The 23,108-nt window shown below is 45.5% G+C and overlaps 2 long non-coding RNA genes across 2 annotated transcripts in view; one reads left to right on the top strand and one right to left on the bottom strand.

Annotated features, from left to right (window-relative positions):
• Window positions 1-23,108, top strand: part of LOC109551187 (uncharacterized) — a 93,558-nt gene that overhangs the window by 45,780 nt on the left and 24,670 nt on the right. Inside the window, exons 5-8 of the long non-coding RNA XR_012325674.1 lie at window positions 13,208-13,384; window positions 14,463-14,569; window positions 20,814-20,935; window positions 22,358-22,451. This is a non-coding gene — a long non-coding RNA (uncharacterized lncRNA). The remainder of the gene's footprint in view (window positions 1-13,207; window positions 13,385-14,462; window positions 14,570-20,813; window positions 20,936-22,357; window positions 22,452-23,108) is intronic.
• Window positions 10,494-17,429, bottom strand: LOC109551188 (uncharacterized). The gene is made up of 3 exons (XR_002177911.3): window positions 17,328-17,429; window positions 16,994-17,191; window positions 10,494-12,403 (listed from the first exon to the last, which is right to left on the bottom strand). It is a non-coding gene; the product is annotated as an uncharacterized lncRNA (long non-coding RNA).

The raw sequence follows: 23,108 nt of genomic DNA, 5'->3' as shown, positions 1-23,108 counted from the left end.
AGCAATTCTTAGTAGGGAGAAGTGAGGGAGTAATTCATCTGCTTCATATTCTCCTATCTTTATTGCTCGTTGTTTGTATTTCACACTGCAGAAAGCTAACCCCCTGCACTTCCAGAAGGCATCACCTAACCCCGCACCGGTCAGGCTGGAGGTGTGGCATTTTATCCAAACCTGGAAGCTGAGGTGTGGGTGGAATACCAACCAAGAGAAAGAGAAGGACACAATCAAGAGACTCTGAGAAGCACATGGAGTTTGTGTCCAACATACCATTAATGGATTCCATGCAAGAGAGTGACATGGCCTGTCAACGTTGTGGAGAAGAGCCTAAAGAGAGCTGAGAATGGACGTGTGGGAAACAATTGCAATGGTCCAGAGGAAAGTAGTCAGTGTCTAGGGTTGGGGTGGTGGGTGTAGAAATGGAGAAAACTGAATAAATGTGAGAAATTTGGGGAGGTAAAATTGCCAGGGCTAAGGGAATGGTTGGATTTGAGAAATAGGGAAAGCTATCAAGGATGATGTCAGGTTTATGACCCGAGCAGCCTGGTGGATGGTGGCATCATTTGCTGAGATAGGAATATGAGGTAGAAAACCAAGCCTGGAAGGAAAAATCTTGACTTGGAGCTTGAACTTGTGCCTATGAGAAGCCCCACTGGAGATTCTGAGTGGGCAAATGAATATACGAGTCTGATTGTTGGAGCTGTACACATGGATGGTAGGGATTGAATATAGAGTGAGAAAGGGAAGTTTAAAAACTTAACATTTAATGGCTCTGTAAAGAACGATGGACTTGGAAGGAAGATAAAGGAAGAACAAGGCATCTGAAGTGCCTTAAGTAGACTCTTAATTTACTTTTCTAATAACGGTTTAAATATTCTTTGTTACGCATTTAAAAACACTATTCAGAATGACACATGGCAGTGGCAAAGATAAGCAAACGTCTGGCTGTTTGCTTTTTGATCATATCAATAAACTTTTACAATCTAAACAAAAAAAAAAAAAAAGAAAAGAAAAAGAAGAGGCAAAGAAGTAGGAGGAAAATAAGAAGAGCTTGAAGTCCTTGAAGCCCAGGGAAGAGGGTTTCAGGAGCGAAGGGTCCCAAAGAGGGCAGAGGAGAACATAGTGGTCATTAGTCATTTTAGCCAGAGTGATGGGACTGAGGAGTGAGGGGAGCTGATGATAAGGAAGAGGAGTATATACAGCCCTTTCAAGAAGTTTCACTGTGGGCTTCCCTGGTGGTGCTGTGGTTAAGAATCTGCCTGCCAATATAGGAGACACGGGTTCGAGCCCTGGTCCGGGAAGATCCCACATGCTGCAGAGCAACGAAGCCCGTGTGCCACAACTAGTGAACCTGCATGCCACAACTACTGAAGTCTGCACGCCTAGAGCCTATGCTCCGCAACAAGAGAAGCCACGGCAATGAGAAGCCCACGCAAGGGAGAGTAGCCCCCGCTCTCCACAACTAGAGAAATCCTGCGCACAGCAACAAAGACCCAACACAGACAAAAATAAATAAATAAAATGAATAAATTCATTTAAAAAAAAGAAAAAAGAAGTTTCACTGGGAAAGAGAGAGGAAGGGAATAATAGCAGGAAGGGGCTGTGGGTTGAGGCAAGTGTTTTGGTTTTATCTTAAGAGAGACTTAAGGGTGTCTAAATGTAGATGGGAAGGATTCAGATTCAGGCAAGGGTTGAATATACAGGGGAGAGGAGCCATGTTATAGCATGAGACTCCAGAGAGAGCAGGAGGGGCTGGGATCCAGAGCACAGGTCCTGACCTCAGGATAGGAAGCATCCGCTGAGAGATGGGAGGAAAGGAAGGGAGATGGCGCCAGGGAAGGTGGGGCTGTACCAGGAAGTTGAGGGTCTGGTTCAATGGCTTCAATTTCTAAAGAGTAGGAGGTAGGTCATAGGCAGAAATGTGGGGGGGGGGGGGGAAGGGCGGGGGGAGGAAGGGTAGGCAAGAGAGTAGAGAGGGTATGAAATAGAAGAAACTTCGAACTTCGTGATTTTGAGAGAACTTCCTTCACGGGCAGGTTGGAGGAAAGATAACTGGGTGGTGGGAAGAGGGAAAATACAGAGGGAGGAAAGAAGGAAGGAAGGGGGTCACAGCCAACCTGCCAGCATCTGCCTCCCTACTTACCTTTTAGCCCATCTTGGCTCTGATCTTCCAGTTCATAGACAAGGAAGCAAATAAGGTGGGTCTGATAGAGCAACTGGCAAGTTTTGGCTTCTAGATAACTGGAAGAGGGTGTCATGTTTATGACTCACAAATATTAACTTAACATAAGAACCAATCCATTTTTGAAAACTCTTCCTTTACTGTGGCATCATGGTGTTACCTCCCAATGTTGACACTAGAAAATAAAATATCGCGAGCGTCCACTAAAATTTTAATAGAGAAGTATGTTAAAAGTCTTCTGTTCCCCAGGCTTTTCTTTTCGGCTAGAACAGGACCTGACTGTTTAACTTGTGGTTAAGGATTATTTGCGCGGGGCACCTTGGTAGGTGAAATGTAGTGGATTTGGCGTCTTGCCCGTGGAACACTGGGCAGGAGCTCCAGTTACAAATTGCAGCTGTATAAAATAACAGGAAATGTGGGGCTTTGAAAGATTCCACTGGAAAGATTAATTATTTGGAAAAGAGTTATGCAGCAGCTTCATGTGTTTTTGGAGAAAAGGTGGCCCACGCCATTTTTAATAGTGCAAAAGAAAATTCTGCTACTAGGAGAGAGAGGGGAAGAGAGGAGCTCTTGTTTCCTGGAAGGGCTCACATTTAGTTTTAAAACCATCTTTATTCTCTTTGTTGGAAGACAAGGAGTTAGAAATGAAAGCCAGATGGAATCCCAGAAAGATCTGAGGCTTAGAAAAGATCAGGATTTCCTAATTCTCTGAGATGACCTCCCTGCTCTTTTTTTTTTCTCGTTTCTCCCTCTCATCCCCCATCTTGCCCCTCAACATCTAATAATTTCCTATACATCAGTCCACCATGGACATTCATTTTTCTGTAGGAATGTTATTCAAATAAACTCACAACTTCTGGGTAGACAACTGATTCTGGGTTTAGCAACTCTGTGATGTCCAGAAAGATAAACCAACATTTATTGCCCGGCAGGGGTGACCCCAGATGATCAGGCAAGCTGACACACAGCGAGGCTTTCTGAGAACAAAGTGTTTCTACACATTTGAAGTAAAATAATTCAGTCTTTCCAGTGTACTCTGACTGTGAACTGCCAAAAAATTGCAGGGCAGCTGATGTCTAAGGGGAAAACAGCATTTTTCTTGAGTTCTTGAGACATCTATCAATGTCTATAGAGAAGGGATGTATGTCTTCAAGTAGGTTCATCGCTTTGTTTCACCTTGAACATCATTCATCTGAAGTCAGCCCTGGAGAGATTTGTCTGGCTTGAAGGTTTACTTGAGCAATGGAGGGAGGAAATTTTCTTCCTCTATTTCTTCATCTCTCATAATTGAGCCTGACCACTGAATATGAGAAATGTTTGCTCTCCGACGTGATGGGAAATGGGATGTTTAGGTCAATCAACTATTTGCATTGATAAAGAGCAACCACTGGAAGACTCTGTGCAGTAATATATGCTTCATAACCAGGTCTAAAGCTGTGAAACTCAGGCTTTCTGAGATAACCAGGACTTCAGGACTTGAGAAGCTGTCAGCGAGTTGGCTCATCATTATAACACGAGTCAATCTCATGGAAAGTAGATGGGTAGTAAACGGAATATTTCCAGTTACTAGGCGGCCAGAAAAACATAGTTCTGTTAAGTTTCTAATTGAATTTTTAAGTCAGAGAAGTGTGGTTTTATAGAAATTATGATGGAAGTGCATGGTTTCTCCTTACCCCTAAATTCTAATAGCATAGTCTCATGGCTGCCTCAGATGTGAAGGGAGAAGATGAACACGAACCTTGTCTGTTTACCCATGGACTCCATTTTCTGTACTTCCTCCCCACCCCCACCATCCTCTTCTGCACACCTTGACTCTGGTACCCGGGGTCTCTCATCATCTTCAATAATAAACTTTTAATGGCCCTTGTGCTAAGGGTTGAGGATGAGAAAAGACACAGTTCCCGCTCTCAGGGGACATTCATTTTAGCTGGAGAGACATAAGTACACGTCAATCCAGGGAGGTGTATGCTTGCAGCAGAGAGCACAGCCTGGAGCCCGGAAGGAAAGAAGCTGGACCAGGAGAGACCAGAATCAGCATTGCCATTCACCAATCCGTCTGTGCCCCAGAAGTGAAATCAGGAAAAGACTTTGCTTCTATCACACCTGCTGTGTTATTCCCCGGCCCCTGGATGATATCAGAAGCACACAACCCACTGCTTTTTCAGCCCTAACTCAAGTGTTCCTCAGGAGTCTCCTGCTAGCCCAACCTCACTCAAACCCTCACTCATTTAACTTAAAGCTTCTTTCCTTCTAGTCGTGGGAATCCTAAATGTCTCACATTTTTCTATCTATTCTTCTGTCCCTCCTCCAGCCTCTGGTTCCCCCAGGACGGGATACAGGGAGCAAAGATGGGTATAAAGGACAGAAACTGTCTACCTGACTGGGGCCATTATATAGAGCCACTGGGAAGTGGCACAGGTATTGCAGAAGAAGAGGGAACAAGAGAATGGTCATGTCCCAGGTCTCGAGCAAATTCTTTGAGCAGGAAAGAATTCAAAAGCGAGCCATGGTAAAGTGGAAGCGAGTTTATTTAGAGAGATACACATTCCATAGGCAGAAAGCAGTCCATCACAGAAGGTAAGAGTGGGCCCGGGGTGTGTGGTGTGGTTAGTTTTTTACGGGCTGGGTAATTTCATAGGCTAATAATTGGGAAGATTATTCCAACTATTTTAGGGAAGGGGGCGGGGATTTCCAGGAATTGGGCCACCAAATTGGGCCTTACAATGCCAGCCTCAGAACTGTCATGGTGCCTGTGGATGTGTCACTTAGCATATGTTACCGTATTACAATGAGCATATAATGAGGCTCAAGGTCTACCAGAAGTCGAATTTCCCTCCATCTTGGGCCTAGTAGGTTCTAACCAGTTTTTGTGGGTCCTGTGTTTCTCAATGGCTGTGTCATCCTTTTAATGGTTGTGCCCTGCCTCCATCCCTCCTGTCTCACAGGTGAGCCCTCCTGCTTTGTTGAGTTCTTTTGAGGCCCCTATGGAGTGGGAGAGCAGTGAGTGTGCACTCAGCTTTCCTCAGAAAGGACTATACCCCTACAGCCCCCCACTTAAGTGCCCTCGGCTTCCGCTTTTGTTGACAGAGCACTCCCACACATACACCACCCCTCCCCCTACCCTGTGGTCATCTGCCCTGACAAGCAGAGCTTAAAAGACCTTAAAAGAGGGCTTCCCTGGTGGCGCAGTGGTTGAGAGTCCGCCTGACGATGCAGGGGACACGGGTTCGTGCCCCGGTCCGGGAAGATCCCACATGCTGCGGAGTGGCTGGGCCCATGGGCCATGGCCGCTGGACCTGCGCGTCCGGAGCCTGTGCTCCGCGGCGGGAGAGGCCACAGCGGTGAGAGGCCCGCGTACCGCAAAAAAAAAAAAAAAAAAAAAAAAAAAGACCTTAAAAGAAATTGGAAAACAGCTCAAAGCTTTTCTCCCACTGTGTCCATTCGAACTCTATTCTGCTGGAGAGACCCTCTGAGACCCCCGGTGGGACACAGCTGTTCCTGGGTAGCACTCCCCTCCCTCCGCCATCAGCAGCAGGGGCAGCCAGCACCTCTGCTTTGAACTTCTCCCGTCTTCCTCATAGCAGGAAACCCATGCCAAGCACACCGGGTCCACCTTTTGGGTCCCCTCGCTTGGCTTGAGGGGAAGGGAGCCACCCAGGACTCCAGGACGACTCTCTCCTTACAATCTTCACGGCTAACATTTAGAATGAATCTCCTGAAGATGAATAAGTGATAGGTTCAGTAAGGCCGAACTCCGGTTCTTCGGGGTTTTTTGTTTTTGTTTCGTTTTGTATTGTTTTGTTTTTTAATTTAACAAGTCCTGCCCACATGGTCCAGCACCTTTCTTTTAAAAAAGAGTGTTCTTGTTACCTATTTTATCAGTTTAGGGGGCCTCAGCTCTGCCTAAAGGAACAAGGAAAGTCCTGTACTACCTCTCTGTTACTCTTTTTTTGGGGGGGAGTGGGTTGTGGTTGTAATTTTATTTTATTTTTGGCCTTTATTTGTATTGAAGTATGGTTGATTTACAATGTTGTGTTAGTTTTGGGTGTACAGCACAGTGATTCAGTTATACATACATACATATATATGTAAATCTATTCTTTCTCAGATTCTTTTCCATTATAGGTTATTACAAGATATCGAATATAGTTCACTGTGCTTAACAGTAGGCTCTTGTTGGTTATCTATTTTATATATAGTAGTGTGTATCTGTTAATCCCAAACTCCCAATTTATCTCTCCCCACCCCTGTTATTCTTAATGAAAGAAATATCTACAATTTGTATAGCACTTCCTCAGGGCACCACTAGACACTGTGTGCCATGTGGATGGTACCCCCTAGAGTTGTGCAGCACACAGCCTGCACAGCTGAGGTGGCAGCCTTGTGATTTATGGTTTTGCTTTAAGAGCTATAGGCTCTTTCACATACATAATAGCAGTAGTTGTCTTTTTTTTTAACCATATAGAATGTACCAGTATAAATTACACAGTACAGCATATACACTTTTGCTCAGCACTAAGCAGACAGGATTTGAATTTGTCACCTCAGGCCATGCTCTTTTTCCTTTTGGATTCCACCAGTTATCCTACAGATGAGCAAACTCCAGCTCAGAGAGGTAGCACAGCTGGCTTTGAGTCGCACAGCGTCTTCCGCTTTATTTCACAGACTTAATGTATCTTGAAGAATGTGATCTTAAAGGAGAATCTCAGGGAGAGGCATAATAATATTGAACACACACACACACACACACACACACACACACACACACACACACAAGATATGGCTCAAGCTCTTGTAGCATCTTTCTGTTCCTTTCCTCTATGTACAGTTGTCTGGGCGTCTTGAGGGAAGGTAGGCTGGGATGGCAGGCGATCCTGAGAGGGGAGCCCTGCATGTATTACCCACAGAAAGTGTTTGGTTCTCTTAGCTTGGATTAAAAGAAAGAAAGAGGTTAAATGTAAGGTGGACTCAATGCAAATCCAGCAAGTGAAATTGAAATTCTGTAACCCAACACTTGTGTTTTTTCAAAAATGAATATTTACTGATTTTTTCTGACTAAATATAATACATGCTCAAGTAGAAATTTTATGTGATACTGCAAAGTATCAAGAAAAATATAAAACCCTGTTACCCAAAGATTAACCAGGTTTGTTTATTATTTTAAAACTGACAAAGGGGGCTTCCCTGGTGGCGCAGTGGTTGAGAGTCCGCCTGCCGATGCAGGGGACACGGGTTCATGCCCCGGTCCGGGAAGATCCCACATGCCGTGGAGTGGCTGGGCCCGTGAGCCATGGCCGCTGAGCCTGCGCGGCCGGAGCCTGTGCTCCACAACAGGAGAGGCCACAGCAGTGAGAGACCCGCGTACCGCAAAAAAAAAAAAAAAAAAAAAAAATGACAAAGGGAAATTGCACTTTTATTTGCTCCTTATGACTGTCCTATTGGGGCTGAGGTTACAGGCATTTTTTAGTCCTAAGAAGACAGAGAAGACCAGAACTCATATTGTGTAACAGGGAGAATGGCCTACATAAACCTGGACCCAGCTATTCTTAGTCAAAACTACTTTTTTTTCCTCCATCTTCAGTTAAAAGTCAGTCTCTTCTCCCTTAGTTCAGTACTAAAAGTGATTTACAGACTAGAAAAACAATTCCTCCATTATATTAGGGGCTCAATAAATGCTCTCAGTTGAAATGGAATGAAATAGATGGACGATGGGGGCAGGGACCATAGTCTGAGATCTAATGAAATCTGGTCTAATGGAGGAATTAAGATAAATACATGGGTGGGTCAGAGAGATCTGGCTCTGTCCCTCCTAACTGTTTGACTCTGGGCAAAGGTTCCACATGTGCCCAAATGGACGTAGGTACCAAATATAAGATAGCACTTAACTTTCCAACGGGGAAATCCTCTCGTAATATTTTGGTCAACCTGAGCACATAAAGCTTTTAGTGAGATAGATGAAATTGTGATGTACTTTTTCAATAAATGAATTTAGTTACACATCCATGTTTAATACCATTTATGCAATATAATAAATTAATTTATAAATACCGCTTTTTTCCACTTTCATATTTCACTTAAAAAATCTATTTAAATTCTTCATGTACCTCTTGGTCATCAACGTCCTAACTGCGACTAGACCCATTTATTCGGCATTCTCACTGCCGTCTGGATTGTCGGAGATTCTCTTGGACCCTTTATGGGATGCTTTCCCTGGAAGTTTTATCCCAATCCACAAAGTGTCCATTCGAATAGCATTAGTCAGTTCAGGCCTTCACCGGTCTCTCCAACATAACTGCTCACTGTTCTGCTTTTTAAAGTGATCATAAAAAGCTTGTTTATAGCAACTTCCAGCATTGCAAATGTAAAGTCACATTCCCAGGAATAGCTAACAAACCTGTGTTACATTTTCTCACCTCCTTTTGTACTGAGCTGGTGATCTCTGTGAGCTTCCAAAACTAGAAATTTGGAAAGCATTGGTGTAACATGAGAGGCATGGCAAGGACCCTGTGATGTTGTGATTTATGTTAAGAAATATATATGTGGTCTTTTTCCCATTTCTGGTTCAGAGCTCCTAAAATCCTTGGAATTTCCTAAGTGATAAGAGCCATAAGGTGAAATGGGTGTCTTTCATTATTCTTATAATAAGCCCCTTTCAACCACACCTGAATTTATTAATGAGCTGATTTTTGGAAATTCCCAAGATAACCTAAGAATAGGGGCTGGTTGCCAGGGGAACCAACCTTGGGATTAGAGAGATGAAATTTTCACTCTCACCAGCTTGAGCTCTGGAGAGGGGCAAGAAGCTGAAGGTTAAATCAATCACCGACAGCCAATGATTTGATCATATATGCATACGTAATGAAGCCATGAGTGACACTCCTAGAGAGGGCACGGAGGCTCTGGTGCCCTTCCCATGTAACTGGTCCTATGCGTCTTTCCCATCTGGCTGTTCCTGAGTTATATCCTTTTATAATAAATGGGTAATCTAATTTATTTATTTTATTCATTTATTTTTGGCTACCGTTGGGTCTTTGTTGCTGCGTGTGGGCTTTCTCTAGTTGCAGTGAGCGGGGGCTACTCCTCGTTGCAGTGTATGCACTTCTCATTGCGATGGCTTCTCTTGTGGAGCGCCGGCTCTAGGCGCATAGGCTCACTAGTTGTGGCGCACGGGCTTAGTTCCTCCATGGCATGTGGGATCTTCCCGGGGCAGGGCTTGAACCCGTGTCCCCTGCAATGGCAGGCAGATTCTTGCCACTGCGCCACCAGGGAAGCCCACAAATGGGTAATCTAGTAAGTAGAGTGTTTTCCTGAGTTCCGTGAGCCACTCTAGCAAATTAATGGAATCAAAGGAGGTGGTCATGGGAAACTCTGAATATAGCCAGTCGGTCAGAAGCACAGGTGACAACATAGATTTGCCATTGGCATCTGAAGTGGAGGCAGTCTTGTGGACTTGACCTGTGAGATCTAACTACGGGTAGATAGTGTCAGAATTGAGTTGAATTGTAGGCACCAGCTGGTGTCATAGAATGCTTGATGTATGGAAAACCCACACATCTGGTAACCAGAAATGCCAGAAGTGTTAAGTGTTAGTAGGAAAGGAAGCACTCAAGAGTGTATTTTTCCTTTACAGACCCCAAAATAAAGTACTCCCCTCTCTTCTGGGCCATAACTTTAGGGGGAAGAAAACCTTGCCTCATTGGTAGACATATACACTTTAGACATATTGGTAGACATATACACTGTGGTTAACATTTTTACACTTTACATGCCCAGGTATAAAATGTAGGTAATAACTGTTAGAATTAACTGTGGGCTCCTGGAGGGCAGGAATTTATTCCTGCATCTAATTTATTCATCCTTGTCCTCTGTGCCCAGCACAGCGACTGGCTCATAACAAGTGCTCAATTATATATTTCTTGGACAAGTGAATAAATCCAAAAGCATTACTTAGTTTACAAGGCAAGCATCCATTTCAGTCTGCAAGACTGTCTGAACCCCAGGCTCTTCTCACACGTTCGGGTGGGGGAACTGGCCCAAACCAAGTGATTACGTAGGCTAATGTGTCACACCCATGACTGTAGTCCAGTGCTTGGAACAGTGCTCCACGCATATGGATTTCAAAACCCACCTAAGTTAGAATGTATTCAGACAAGACGCTGATTTTGAATGCTGCCACCTCTACTCCCTCTGGCACAGCTCTGTAACTTCCCGCACTTTGTGAAGCCCAAGGGGTGGCGGAGCAGAGGTTGATTGACTCTGGGAGATCAGTCTGGGCCTGTGGTGGGGCTGGGGAACCCTGGACCCGTTACTAAGACAACATCTGAAAATAAAGGACTAGCAGCCAGAAGCGAGTTTGATTCAAAAGAGTGTGGAAGCCGGGTGGCGTTTCCATGGACAGGTCAGAACCCCCATAGAAAGAAATCATGAGGAAACTTTAATAACCAGACAGGACATGGTCAGAAAACCCAAACTGAATTATATTTAGTTAAACAAGTATCACTCCACCACCCTGGTTTTTCTGTTTGCTTTTTTTTTTAATTTCCTCACATGGTTTTTAATTCACTTTAGTCACTCAACTTTTTTTTTTTTAATTAATTTATTTGGCTGTGTGGGGTCTTAGATGCAGCACGTGGGATCTTTTGTTGTGGCGCTCGGGCTCTTCCTTGCAGCTTGTGGGCTTCTCTAGTTGTGGCGTGGGGCCTCCAGAGCTCACGGGTTCGGTAGTTGCGGCGCGCGGGCTTAGTTGCCCCACGGCACGTGAGATCTTAGTTCCTGGACCAGGGATCAAACCCGCGTCCCCTTGCATTGGAAGGCGGACTCTTAACCACTGGAGTCCCACCACCCTGTTTTTTTAAGGAGACTTTACCACAAGCCCTTAGGTGCATGTGAGTGCATGTACGAGAGAAGCCTGTACATAATGGGGTACAAGGGGTGACAGCTTCCTATCCTTAAAGGGCTGAAGAAATGGAATCAATAGGGAAGGAGAAAGCAAACATCAGCTGAGCACCAGGCACAACGTTGTGTCTGGTGCTCTCGCCCCGCTGTCAAACAGCCTAGGCTGGAACCCTAGCCCTCCCGCTGACTAGCTGGCTCACCTTAGCCAAGTTAGCAACATCTTTGCTCTCAAGTTTCCCACTTTCAAATGTGAATATCAGTCCCCACCTCATGGGTTTGTGGTGAGGACTGCATGAGTGGATGCATACTGTGGTGGGTTAAAGAGCCACAATAGCTTTGTTATTTCTCCCATCAGATAGTGGAATCTATTTCCCCTCCCCTGGAGCCTGGGCTGTCCCTGTCACTGGTTTGACCACATGATCAGCAGAATAATGGCCTCCCCAAAAGAGTGTAGAAATTGAGTGGCAGTTTCATGGATGGGACAGAACCTTCATAACCGGACAGGACATGGTCAGAAAATCAAAATTGAACTTATATTTACTTAAATGGGTATCACTCCACCGCCCAACATCAGAGCACTGGCAGATTTGGTTCATAGATGGCTATGAACCATCTTTCTGGATCATAGATGGCTACCTTTTCCTTATGTCCTTACGTGACAGAAGGGACGAGGGAGCTCTCTGGGGTCTCTTGTGCCCCTTAATAAGGCATTAATCCCATTTATGAGGGCTCCACCCTCATGACCTAATCGCCTCCCAGAGACCTCACCTCCAAATACCATCACATTGGGAATTAGGTTTCAATTATAAATTTGGGGGTACACAACACTTAGTCTATAGCAGCAGATATTATCACATCTGTGATAGTTGGGATTATTGTTGAACAAATATTCCTCCTTTCTGCTTCTCACTGTGAGCAGAGTGGACTTGGCCTTGTGACTCGATTTGGCCAATGGGATGTTAGCAGTGGCGTTACCAAACCCAAACTTGGGTCTGCTCACCCATGCACAGTAAAACCAATCTACTGACACTGGGTTGTTCTGAAGGGAAGTGCAGAGTTTATTGCGGGACACCAAGCAAGGAGTCCAGGGCATCTAGTGCTCAAAACACATGAACTCACCGGTGGGTTTCAGCAAAGAATTTTTAAAGACCAGGTGAGGGTGGGGAGTCACAGGGTATGTGATCAGCTCATGCACAATCCTCTGATTGGTTGATGGTGAGGTAACAGGGTGGTGTCACATAATTAATCCTCAGGCTCCGGTAGGTCTGCGGGATACATGCTTGTGGTCATCTAGTAGTTAATTTATTCCGTTTGGCGGGGTTTTAGCATCTGCAAAACAATTCAGGAAATGTACATCGGGTACTGTTATGTAGGTACTTCAAAGAGGAGCTAAAGCAGAGGATATGGGGAGGGGTCTGTCCGGGGAAGGCCCCATAGGGTCCTGTTTGGTTACAGTGACAAAAGCAGAGTCTTTAAATGTCAGCTTGGGCTTTTGCCATCACCACAAAATGCCCAGGAGGCCTGTAGGTCTCAGAAGAACAAGTGGTATATGGAGAAGAGGATCCCAGCCACACCAAAGACCTTCGAGTGAGGTAATACATGATGATTGCTTTATGCCACTGAGCTGTGGGGTGATTGATACACAATCTTTAGGTGAGAAAATTGAGGTTCAGGGAGCCTTGTTTAAAAACAAGAATAGCTCATGGAAATGTTCATAGTAAAGGAAGCTTTTTATTTAGAGAATCGAATGAAAGTCCTTATATTAGTTTTCTAGGACTGAGCTGACAAGTTACTACACACCGTGCGGCTTACAGCGCTGGAAAAGTATTCTCTCCCAGTTCTGGAGGCTAGTTGTCTGAAACCAAGGGGTCAGCCCGACCATGTTCCTTGGGAAGGCTCTAGGGGAGAGTCCTTCCTGGCCTCTTTCTAATTTTTGGTGGTTCCCGGCAATCCCTGGTGTTCCTTGGCCTGTACCCCTCACTTTTCAAAAGTTCACTTTACGTCACTTCGCTTTTATGAAAGATCTACATTAGAACCTGTTTTCACTAACCAAAAGAAATCTGAAGAGGAATTTGGCTTTTACCCCCCAAAAAAGGCGAAAAGTGAAAATAGCGTTCACCATTGGTTTTGCAGGAGCTGTTATAGAGGCAGCACATCCCCAAGCAGCCAGCACGGCACCACCAAGCTCCTTCCCTGGGAACTACACTCAGCATCTCAACATCCAGCCACCACAGTTTTGAACTGTGTCTGTGAGCACCCGTGCTGCATCTCGATTTATTTTGTGCATCTGTTAGCAAGATGTGTCCTAAGGTAATTGCTTCTTTGCTTTACACGATCTTGGCTTACAAACGTTTTCCTGGGAATGCTCTACTTTCAGATAGGAGGGAAACCGGTAGATGCTTCACTCCACTCTCTTCCTCCATCGTCACATGGCCTTCTTCCTTACCCGTGTCTCTGCGTCTGATTCTCCTTCTCCTTTCTCTTAGGAGGACACCAGTCATTGGATTTAGGGCCGCCCCCCAATCTAGAATGACCTCATCTTAACTAATTACGTCTGCAAAGACCCTATTTCCAAATAAGGTCACATTCTGAGGTTCTGGGTGGACATGAACTTTGGGAGGACACTACTAAACCCAGTGCAGTTCCTCTGTTTAATACTAGAAAACTAGAGGTATTATTAGGCAGACTATGCTCAAAAGAGAGCTTCAGGCAAAAATTCAGAGAGGGCATAGTTTAAACCTTGAGGGGAACAGGTTGGGAAGACTTGGGGTAGAAGGTAAGACTGAACCTCTGCTTAGGTATGTCATACATCTGTGACAGTTTCGGAGCTGCAAAAGAACACGGTTGAGCGCTGTTGCTCTAGGTCATGTGAAGGTGAGCATTGCTTACTTTGAATAAAACTCTCAAGCCATTTTAGACGCTCACACCATGAGGTACCATTTTCCTTCCACTGGTTTCTCTGTCAGAGCCTTTTGTGATGTGCTTCTGTCCTGATGAGCCCCTCACAGGAGGTGGGGAGCCCTGGATATCACCTCCCTAGTACCTGCTGTCCTCGGGTGATTAATTTCTGGAGGAGTGTATTTCAGAAGTTTGGGAAAACAAATGTGCTATGTGAGTGTTGGCAAGAATACTTTTGAATGTCTACAAACTGGCTATTTCAAAATCAAGCCTGTGTGTGGACAAGACAAAGCTTGAAGTCCTTGGCTAAGACATCATGGGTGCCAAGTTCAAAAGTAGAAGACACCGCTTCTCGAGCTAGTTGATCCAAATACAAAACAGAATGTAAAATGTTATTACTATATTAAGTCTCAGTGTCTCAAATTTTCTTTAACATGCTTGGGCTCTGGGGTCAGGCAGACCCGATTCAAATCCCATTTCTGCTCCCCAGTAGTGATGAGACCTTGATGTGTACCTGCTCTGAGCTTCAGTTTGAAAATCTACGGAATGGTCCTAATACACCTGTGCGAAGACCTGCCATGAGGATTAAATGACAGAGTAAGTGTAAAGGGCCGAGAACAGAGCCAGGTCTGTAGTGGGTCCTCACAATGTTAAAGTTCAGTTCTGTTGCCCTTATCTTCCTGCATAGAGACAGGTGCCGAAGGATGGAGACGTATTACTGTCATTGATCTCGGGAGAGTCCCCAAGTGTAAGGCTCGTGCATCCTTCTCTCCCACCACCAGTCTTTATCCTCGGCACATACAAAGGGCTGGGGCAGGGAGACACCAGAAATGGGAATTTGGAAGGAGACTGGACAGTGCAAAGACGAGGGATGAAAGAGACACAAAAGCACCAGGGAAGGAAGCGTTTGTTTTTTCTTTGATACGCAGTGGGCTTTTTGCCCCTTATGGAAGGAGGTCGAGGCATTGATGGTCCTGCAGAGGAAGAGTGGAAGAGTGAAGGCTCGCTAAGGCTACAGGCAGGAGGAAGAGGTGCACAGGGGTCTGCGGAGACTAGGAAGATGGGTCAGGACAGAAGAGCCTGGACTGTCCCCCCGAGCCAAGTCGGGAGAGCAGGGCGAGTCGGAGGAGGACAGACAAGCTCATCTAATCTAGCTCCTGGTAACAGCAAGTGGGGTCACCGTGTCTGGGCCACTTCACATAATAATTAGAGCTAACATTTACAGAGCACTTACCACAGCTGTATATCAACTCATTTAATCTGAATTACAGCTCTACCAGGCGGTTACTGAGGCCCAGAGAAGGTGTGGTTACCAAAAGGTGATCCAGTGATCCTTACCTCCTGGTGGGACACCCCTGAGGATTTCCCTACCACACTGAACCTTCAGGTTGGGAACTAGGGCTGCCCTGCCCCTGATACTTGCCTGTGACCTTGCTTTTGGAGGACATGTTTCTGCAGCTCAGCCTTGGCACCCTGTGCAAAAGCTGGTGGCATCTGTCCCTCTGCCACAGGAAACAGACACTGAGACAGTCCTGCCTCACACCCTGAGGTCCTCAACAAGCCAGGCCTGCCCCTTCCTGTCTATCCTCTGAGGGCTGGGAGAAGACAGGCATGATTCTGGTGGTGAAGGAGGGCGGTGAGGACTTTGCCCCAACTCCTGAGTATACAACAGTTCCTGCTGTCAGGGAATTGAAAAAGCTTAAGGAGGCAAAGCTTTTTGTTCTATAATTATGGTGGGTAAGAAATTTAAAGGGCAAGTACCACTAGGAGCAAGAGGTAGGCATTGACTTGAACTCACATTAAGTCTAAAGAATTCTGAGAGCTGAGTTCAGAGCAACTGGGGCTCCGGTTGGAAGTGAGGGACAAAAAGAATCCACAGAGGAAGAAAAGGCAGGAAGAAGAGGAAGGCTTGGTTTAACCAAAATAAACAATAGTTCCTCAAACTAGTCCTGCCTGGAAGTGCCCTTTAGGTCCGTTTCCTAAAATCTCCAGATTTCAGCGAAGACGCGGCAGGCTAAGCAGCTGACTGAAGGACACGGGGGTGGGTGAAAGTAGCTGGATTCACTCACCGGACACAGGTTTGCCAGAAAAGGAAGTGAGGGTGTCAGGGACATTATTTCCACTTCCTGGATACACATTCAAACATGCAACAACTGAGTCCTAACAGGACGAGGCAATAAAAGAATCGAGCACCCCAGGCGGTACCACACCCCACGCCAATTCAGAATAGAGTAAGAACTAGTAGTCGTATTTATAAGGCTTCCAAAGAGCAATGCCTAGCTGCCACCTTAAATCTAAAGGACCACAGAGATACCTCAAGAATACTTCTTTAAAAATCCAGCTCTGAAAAGATTGGACACAACCTCTTTGCCTTTTAATAAAATTAAATAAATTGTGGTACATTCAGACAATGGAATACCATGTGGCCTCTCCAGAAACCGAGCTGTTTTCTAGGTAGTGGTATGGAATAATTACCAAGATAAATGTGAAAAAAGCCAGAAGCAGAACAGTCTGGATAATATGCTACGTAGAGTGCAAAGTACATTTTACATTTGCACAAAATCATAACATACCCATGTTCTTATATATGCGTAAAATGTCTCTAGAATACCCATGAATGCGTATGAGCTAGTAAAAATAATGACGGCGTTATAAGTCAGGACAGAGATTCTCCTTATGGGCGGGGGGGGGGGGGGGCATGCAGGGCGCTTCTGGGATGCCGCTGATTTTCTGTTCCTGACCTGGATGCTGGTTACGTGATGTGTTTAGTTTGTGAACACTCACTGGTCTGTATTTAGGATTTGTACACTTTTCTATGTTATACTTCAAAAAATTTTGGAAAAAGTTTTTGATTAACAACTAAGTAAAACAATATAAATTTTAAAATAATTTTGAATGATAATGAAAACATAACTCCAAACACAGGCAATGCAGGAGGTTCTCAGCCCCTTTCCCGGCAGATTAGTCCTGACTATCACTCACACGCCCCCCGATTCAAGACTGGGGATGAAAGAGGCTTACGTTTCAGCGGTCCCCAATCTGGCCTCATTTACTCTTCCTTCACGCTGACCTCAGCCTCCTGTTTATCAATTGCTTCAGGACTTTTTTTCTTTTCCCAAAACAGATTAAGCCACAGTTGTTCATCTGTTCAACAAAGTCTGCCCACTGTGCATGCAGTCTGTGGCTCTGCAGGGCTGGGTGCTGCAGAAAAACTGCTGGCTGTGAAACAGAAGGGGAGTTGTTTTATTTCAAGCCGGTACTTTTCAGCGTGAGCAAGCATATTTCTTGTTTTTAAAAAAAAGGTGAAGACTTAATTCCTTGATCTCTTAGATTGAGGAGAAAGAAAAAAACATACCGTTTTCCTCATACAAGGTGGTGATATTTTTCTTAAAGGGGTCACAGATTGGCCCAGAAAGAAAAAAATCAAGTGCTCTCCAACCCCACTTTCAAATTTGATCCTAGGCATTCCCTTTGAGGAAAGTTGGGTGTCTGCCCAGGAAGTTTGGAGCAGTGGCCAAGATTCACTCATACCTGGGATATATAGCCTCCTGGAGAAGGGGCAGGCAGGAGCTTGGCATTTACTGAAGACCTACTGTGTGCCGAGCACTGCGTTTGACGCTTCCACCATTATTACATTCATATCACAATAACTCTAGGAAGTGGATACTGCTATTTTGCCCATTTTACAGAAGGAAACTAAACCTCTGAGTGCTTATCTCACCCAATATGTACTGGCTTAAAACAACACATTATTATATTGCTTATGATTCTCTGAGGCTCAGCTGGAGGTGAGGGTGTCTCACTTGGGGTCTCTAATGCAGGTGCGCTTAGGCATTGGCTGTGGCTACAGTTAGTTATCTGAAGGCTCCACTGAGCTAGATGTGCAAACACAGCTTTGTTGCACAAATGCTAGCTGGGGCTGTCACCCCAGAGTACCGACAGCAGCCTCTCTGAGAAGGAATGTCTCAGGAACATTCTGAGAGCCAGGCAGGGGCTGCAAGTCTTCTCTGCCCTAGCATCACTTCTACTGCACCCTCTTGGTCAAAGGAGAAGGGGAATCAAGTCTGCCTCTCAATGGGAGGAGGAGTAGAAAAGAATTTGCAGCCATCTTTAATCTATCATACCTGAAAGTGGTGAAGCCAGGATTTGAAGCCAGGTCAGCCTGACTTCTTCCTTTACGGTCACCTTCGGCTTAATTATGAACTTGCCCAAGTACTGGAAATGGCCATTATCGATTCTGGTGTTTGAAAAGGAAGTTAGGTGGCAATATCAACACCACTTATATAACATCTTGTCAAAGATGCCAGTGCGCGGACTTCCCTGGTGGCACAGTGGTTAAGAATCCGCCTGCCGATGCAGGGGACACGGGTTCGAGCCCTGGTCCGGGACAATCCCACATGTGGCAGAGCAACTAAGCCCGTGTGCCACAACTACTGAGCCTGCCCTCTAGAGCCCGCGAGCCACAACTACTGAGCCCACGCACCACAGCTACTGAGCCCGCGTGCCGGAACTACTGAAGCCCGCGCGCCTAGAGCCCGTGCTCCACAGTAAGAGAAGCCACCACAATGAGAAGCCCACGCACCACAACGAAGAGTAGCCTCCGCTTCCTGCAACTAGAGAAAGTCCACGCGCAGCAACGAAGACCCAACGCAGCCAAAAATAAATAAATAAATAAAAATGGTTACTTTAGAAAAAACTTATGAATTGTTCATTAAAAAAAAAAAAAAGGATGCCAGTGTAGGCTGCACCAAGGTCTACCAAAAAGGGCCCCAGTCTTCCCTCTAACCACAGGAAATTGCTGTATTTTCTAACAACATGTGAGCATCTTGGGAACTACTGAGTCCAATGCCCGCAAGCCTCAGAGATGCCAGGCTGCCCTCCTTCTGAGGTGGCTGATTCTTCCGCCATAAGATGCTAGGCCCTAGTTGAACCTGGATATCTAGGTTAGGCGTTCTCTGGAGGCTCTCGAACAAGTGCTACTTGTGATCCTAACCAAAGGTCTGTGAGCTTCAAAACTAACTTTTTACCATGGTTCTTTTTAGACATCAGAGAGCCCCAGCCACACTCCCCTGCCACCAACCTACTGTCTCTGCAGTAACCCATCCTCTCTAAAGAGCCATCTGTGCACCATCTTTGGTTCATCTCTGTTGTTGTGTCCTATGCTCCTCCAGATTTTTCTGCTATGCTGTCTGGCGCTATGAGATGAAGGTGTGAATGGGCTTCACTAGGGTACAAGACAAGCCCAGTCATCCCGGGGCACTGAGGTTCAGTCAAGGCCAGTCATAGGGATCCAGCCCTGGGAAATTAAGGTCTTCCCCCAAGAGGTCCTGGACAGGGTGTTTCATTCCTGCAGCACCACTGCAGCTTTTAGTTGTTCCTTGAATGCTCCATTGGTGCTATGCCTTGCCAGGCACTGCCTTTCTCATCGTCTCATTCTAAGCACCTCTTCCCTGGCCTCAGTTGCCTTCTCTCCTCGGAGAGGCTCCCAGACCCCACCTCTGGTGAAGAGTCATCTGCTTCAAGCATTCACTGAATAAAGAAACTTCACTGTTAAATTTTAGAAAAAGATTTTAAAGATGAGGGGAGGAGGCAGCTTAAAGAATCTGAATGCTGCCAAGTGGAGAGTTTAAAACCTAATTGCTTTTGGACTTCCCTGGTGGTGCAGTGGTTAAGAATCCATCTGCCAATGCAGGGGACATGGGTTTGAGCCCTGGTCTGGGAAGATCCCACATGCCGCGGAGCAACTATGGCCACAACTAGTGAGCCTGCGCTCTAGAGCCCGGGAGCCACAACTTCTGAGCCCGTGTGCCTAGAGCCCGTGCTCCACAACAAGAGAAGCCACCGCAATGAGAAGCCCGGGCACCGCAACAAAAAGTAGTAGCCCCCGCTCGCTGCAACAAGAGAAAGCCTACGCGCAGCAACGGAAGACCCAACGTAGCCAAAAATAAATAAACAAATTTATTAAAAAAACAACAACAGGGGCTTCCCTGGTGGCGCAGTGGTTGAGAATCTGCCTGCCAATGCAGGGGACATGGGTTTGAGCCCTGGTCTGGGAAGATCCCACATGCCACAGAGCAACTAAGCCCGTGAGCCACAACCACTGAGCCTGCGCGTATGGGGCTTGTGCTCTGCAACAAGAGAGGCCGCGACAGTGAGAAGCCTGCGCACCGCTATGAAGAGCGGCCCCCGCTCGCCGAGACTAGAGAAAGCCCTCGCACAGAAACGAAGACCCGACACAGCCAAATAAATTCATTTTAAAAAAACCCAACTAACTACTCTTTACACATGGGCCTGGAAATGGTCTCAATCAATGTTTATTGAATGATTAAGCGAACTTTACATTCATACTGTTCGTAAATAAGAGGATTTTTAAAATAAGCTAATCATTAGATGAGATTGCAAGAGGGAGTTAAACTCAATTAAGAGGATAGTTCTCAAACCTTTTGTTTTATCCATTCCAAATCATAGGCATCTTACAAATTTCAAGTGTGCCTTAGGTATTTGTTAAAGAAAGTCTAAGACTTGTCTCCATTAGGCAAGATTTCATATTGGTTAGTTTACGTCGGCGCTTAAAAGCAATAACGCTGCATAGCTTTCAAATAGACCTTCTAATTTTTTACCAATTCAAAATGATCTCTAAACTTTTCACCCACCATACACCAAAAAGTCTCCTGGCAAAATAGATCTTAAGAATAAAGCTTAGTGTTTTCATCTGTCAAATAGAGATAGAAATGGGTGTATCACCACTGTATCATACTGTGGTCACTGAGACTTAAGTGAGATTGGGACAGAAAAATATTTAGAGAAATTGACAATTTTCCCCCCTATGTTTATTTCCTAGTGTCCCTTGCCCTACTCCTGATTCTGTCTTGTAGTCTTTCCTTATCGCCTTGAAGTCAGTAGCATTTATTGCCTCAGGGGAAGAGTGATAAGGCAGAAAAACCAGAAAACTACTTAAGACTGGTAAGAATGAAGCCTTTTGAACTGCAAAAATTTAACCCTTGAATAATTGAAGCACGAAGTTTGCGCCATAATTATTAGAAATGGAAAAACTGAGAACTAGGCATACAAGGATTATCAAAACCCTGGAAGGGAGGAGAGAAGCAGAGGGGAGGCAAAACATAGGTAGTAGGTCCCTGAGAAAGGGGCTTCGCCCCTCCCCCCTCCACCCTCCTGGAGGAGAGGTGGTGGTGTCCTCCCCACTCAGGGGCTGAGGAATTTGTCAGACAGAAGCACCCGGCAGGAAGGTGAGGTGTGTGGTTCTCTTGGCGAAGTGGGAGGTGGTTTTGAGGCACCAGAGAGAACCATGGCTTTAAGGTGTGGAGCAAAGGGGCAAAGCAGGCCGAGGCCTGATGGAATGTCAAGTCTGGTAATTCGGACTGATAACGTTAATTTGCATATCATGACCCACAGAAAGGAGGCCACCCCAGGGGCCCCGCCCATGACACAGATCTAAACCTAAGTTCCCGCACGGAATCCTAGTACCTACCAACCACAGTCCTCCAGCTCGGCTTTAGCCAGCTGATCTCACCCTAGAAAACAAGACCTGCTCGCCTTATAAGGGGAGCTCTGACCCCTTAGCCAATCATGCCCTGTTTCTGCACTGCCTCTTCTAACGCTCTATAAACTCGCTTTCGTCCAAACATCCTCCGCAAGAGTGCTCCCCTGCTTGTGAGTCACTGCACTCTCCCAGTCTGTGGATTGGTTTCCCTTGAGTAAGGGACATCAGACTCGAATTTTTTTACTTTTATCACTTGACAGGGTGTAATGGTAGATGCCAGGACGTTGAATCCCAGCTACTCCTCGTCATCTGGAAACGTAGACAAAACCTGGGATAGAGCAAGGGCCAAATCAAGTGAAATTAAGTTTCTGCCACCCAGCAGAATGAGCATTAAAAATAGAAATTAAAGCCATTTATAGAAAAGGTAAATTAAATGACATTATTCAGTGGGATTTCCCTTGTGGTCCAGTGGTTAAGAATCCACCTTCCAATGCAGGGGACGCAGGTTCGATCCCTGGTCAGGGAACTAAGATCCCACATGCCGTGGGGCAACTAAGACCGAGCACCGCAATGAAAGGTCGCACATGCCACAGTGAAGATCTCATGTGCCGCATCTAAGACCTGACACAGCCAAATAAATAAAATAATTAATTAACTTAAAAAATAAATGGAATTATTCAATTCCGCATATGTCATCCAGACCTTGAGATTTGCCCCGACTCTAAGAAAATGTGTGTAAGTTCCTGATATATGAGGTGTGCTCAATAAATGCTAGTTAGCATTATTATTATTACCTTTGATCCCAGGACAAGATACTAAGAAAGTCCTATTACGTTCTCTTAGAGAACGAAAGAAGGAAAGGTGTTCTCTTTATTTCCACCCAGGGACACCGGGTTAATACTATGAGCAGTCATGGTGGGAAAACAGACATGGACAGCCCAAAGAGGACAGCAGTGGAGCATCTCCATGACCAGTAGGGTAAGTTCCCTGTTTTCTTTGTTAAGATTGACTTGACTACTTATGGACTTCTGTAGCGACTACAATGTATTCATCAAGATCAGTTTCCTTTGGGGCACACAGTGAGACTCTATTTCCTAACTTCTCCTAGGAAGTTAGGTGGGATCATGTGACCAATTCTGGCCCATGGAATGGGGCAGAGGTGAGACATGCTACTTCTTGCACCCTAAAAGCCTCTCATGTGATTCTCTACAACTGGAAGCAAAGTACTTTCAGGACCTAGGAGTCAGGCAGAGCCACAAACAGGAAGAGCCTGGATTCCTGAGAAGCCCTTTAGAGGAGAGCCATAGAACTAGGACACTTGGGTTGGACTGTTCCAAAGCAAGAAATAAACTTTCCTTGGGTTAAGTCATTGAAACGTGGAGCTGTTTGACGTAGTGGTCAACCCTAATACACGCTGTGTAAAAGAGTAAGTTTGTTGAGTTCGTTTCAAACGTGATCGTGGCTCCCTACTTCTGTACCCCTGCCTCTATCCCCTGTCACAGCACTCAGACATTTTTAGCATCCTTCCCAGAAGTCCAAGAGGCATGAGCACAACAGCAGCTTACTTGCCTCCTAAATGTCCTTTGGGATTTAGGCACTTAAAAGAGTGAGCATAAGATGGTTTCATTTCAGGAA

The sequence above is a fragment of the Tursiops truncatus genome, chromosome 14 (assembly GCF_011762595.2).
Source record: "Tursiops truncatus isolate mTurTru1 chromosome 14, mTurTru1.mat.Y, whole genome shotgun sequence".
Classification (NCBI taxonomy): domain Eukaryota; kingdom Metazoa; phylum Chordata; class Mammalia; order Artiodactyla; family Delphinidae; genus Tursiops; species Tursiops truncatus.
This window is presented reverse-complemented; position numbering and strand designations above follow the sequence as displayed.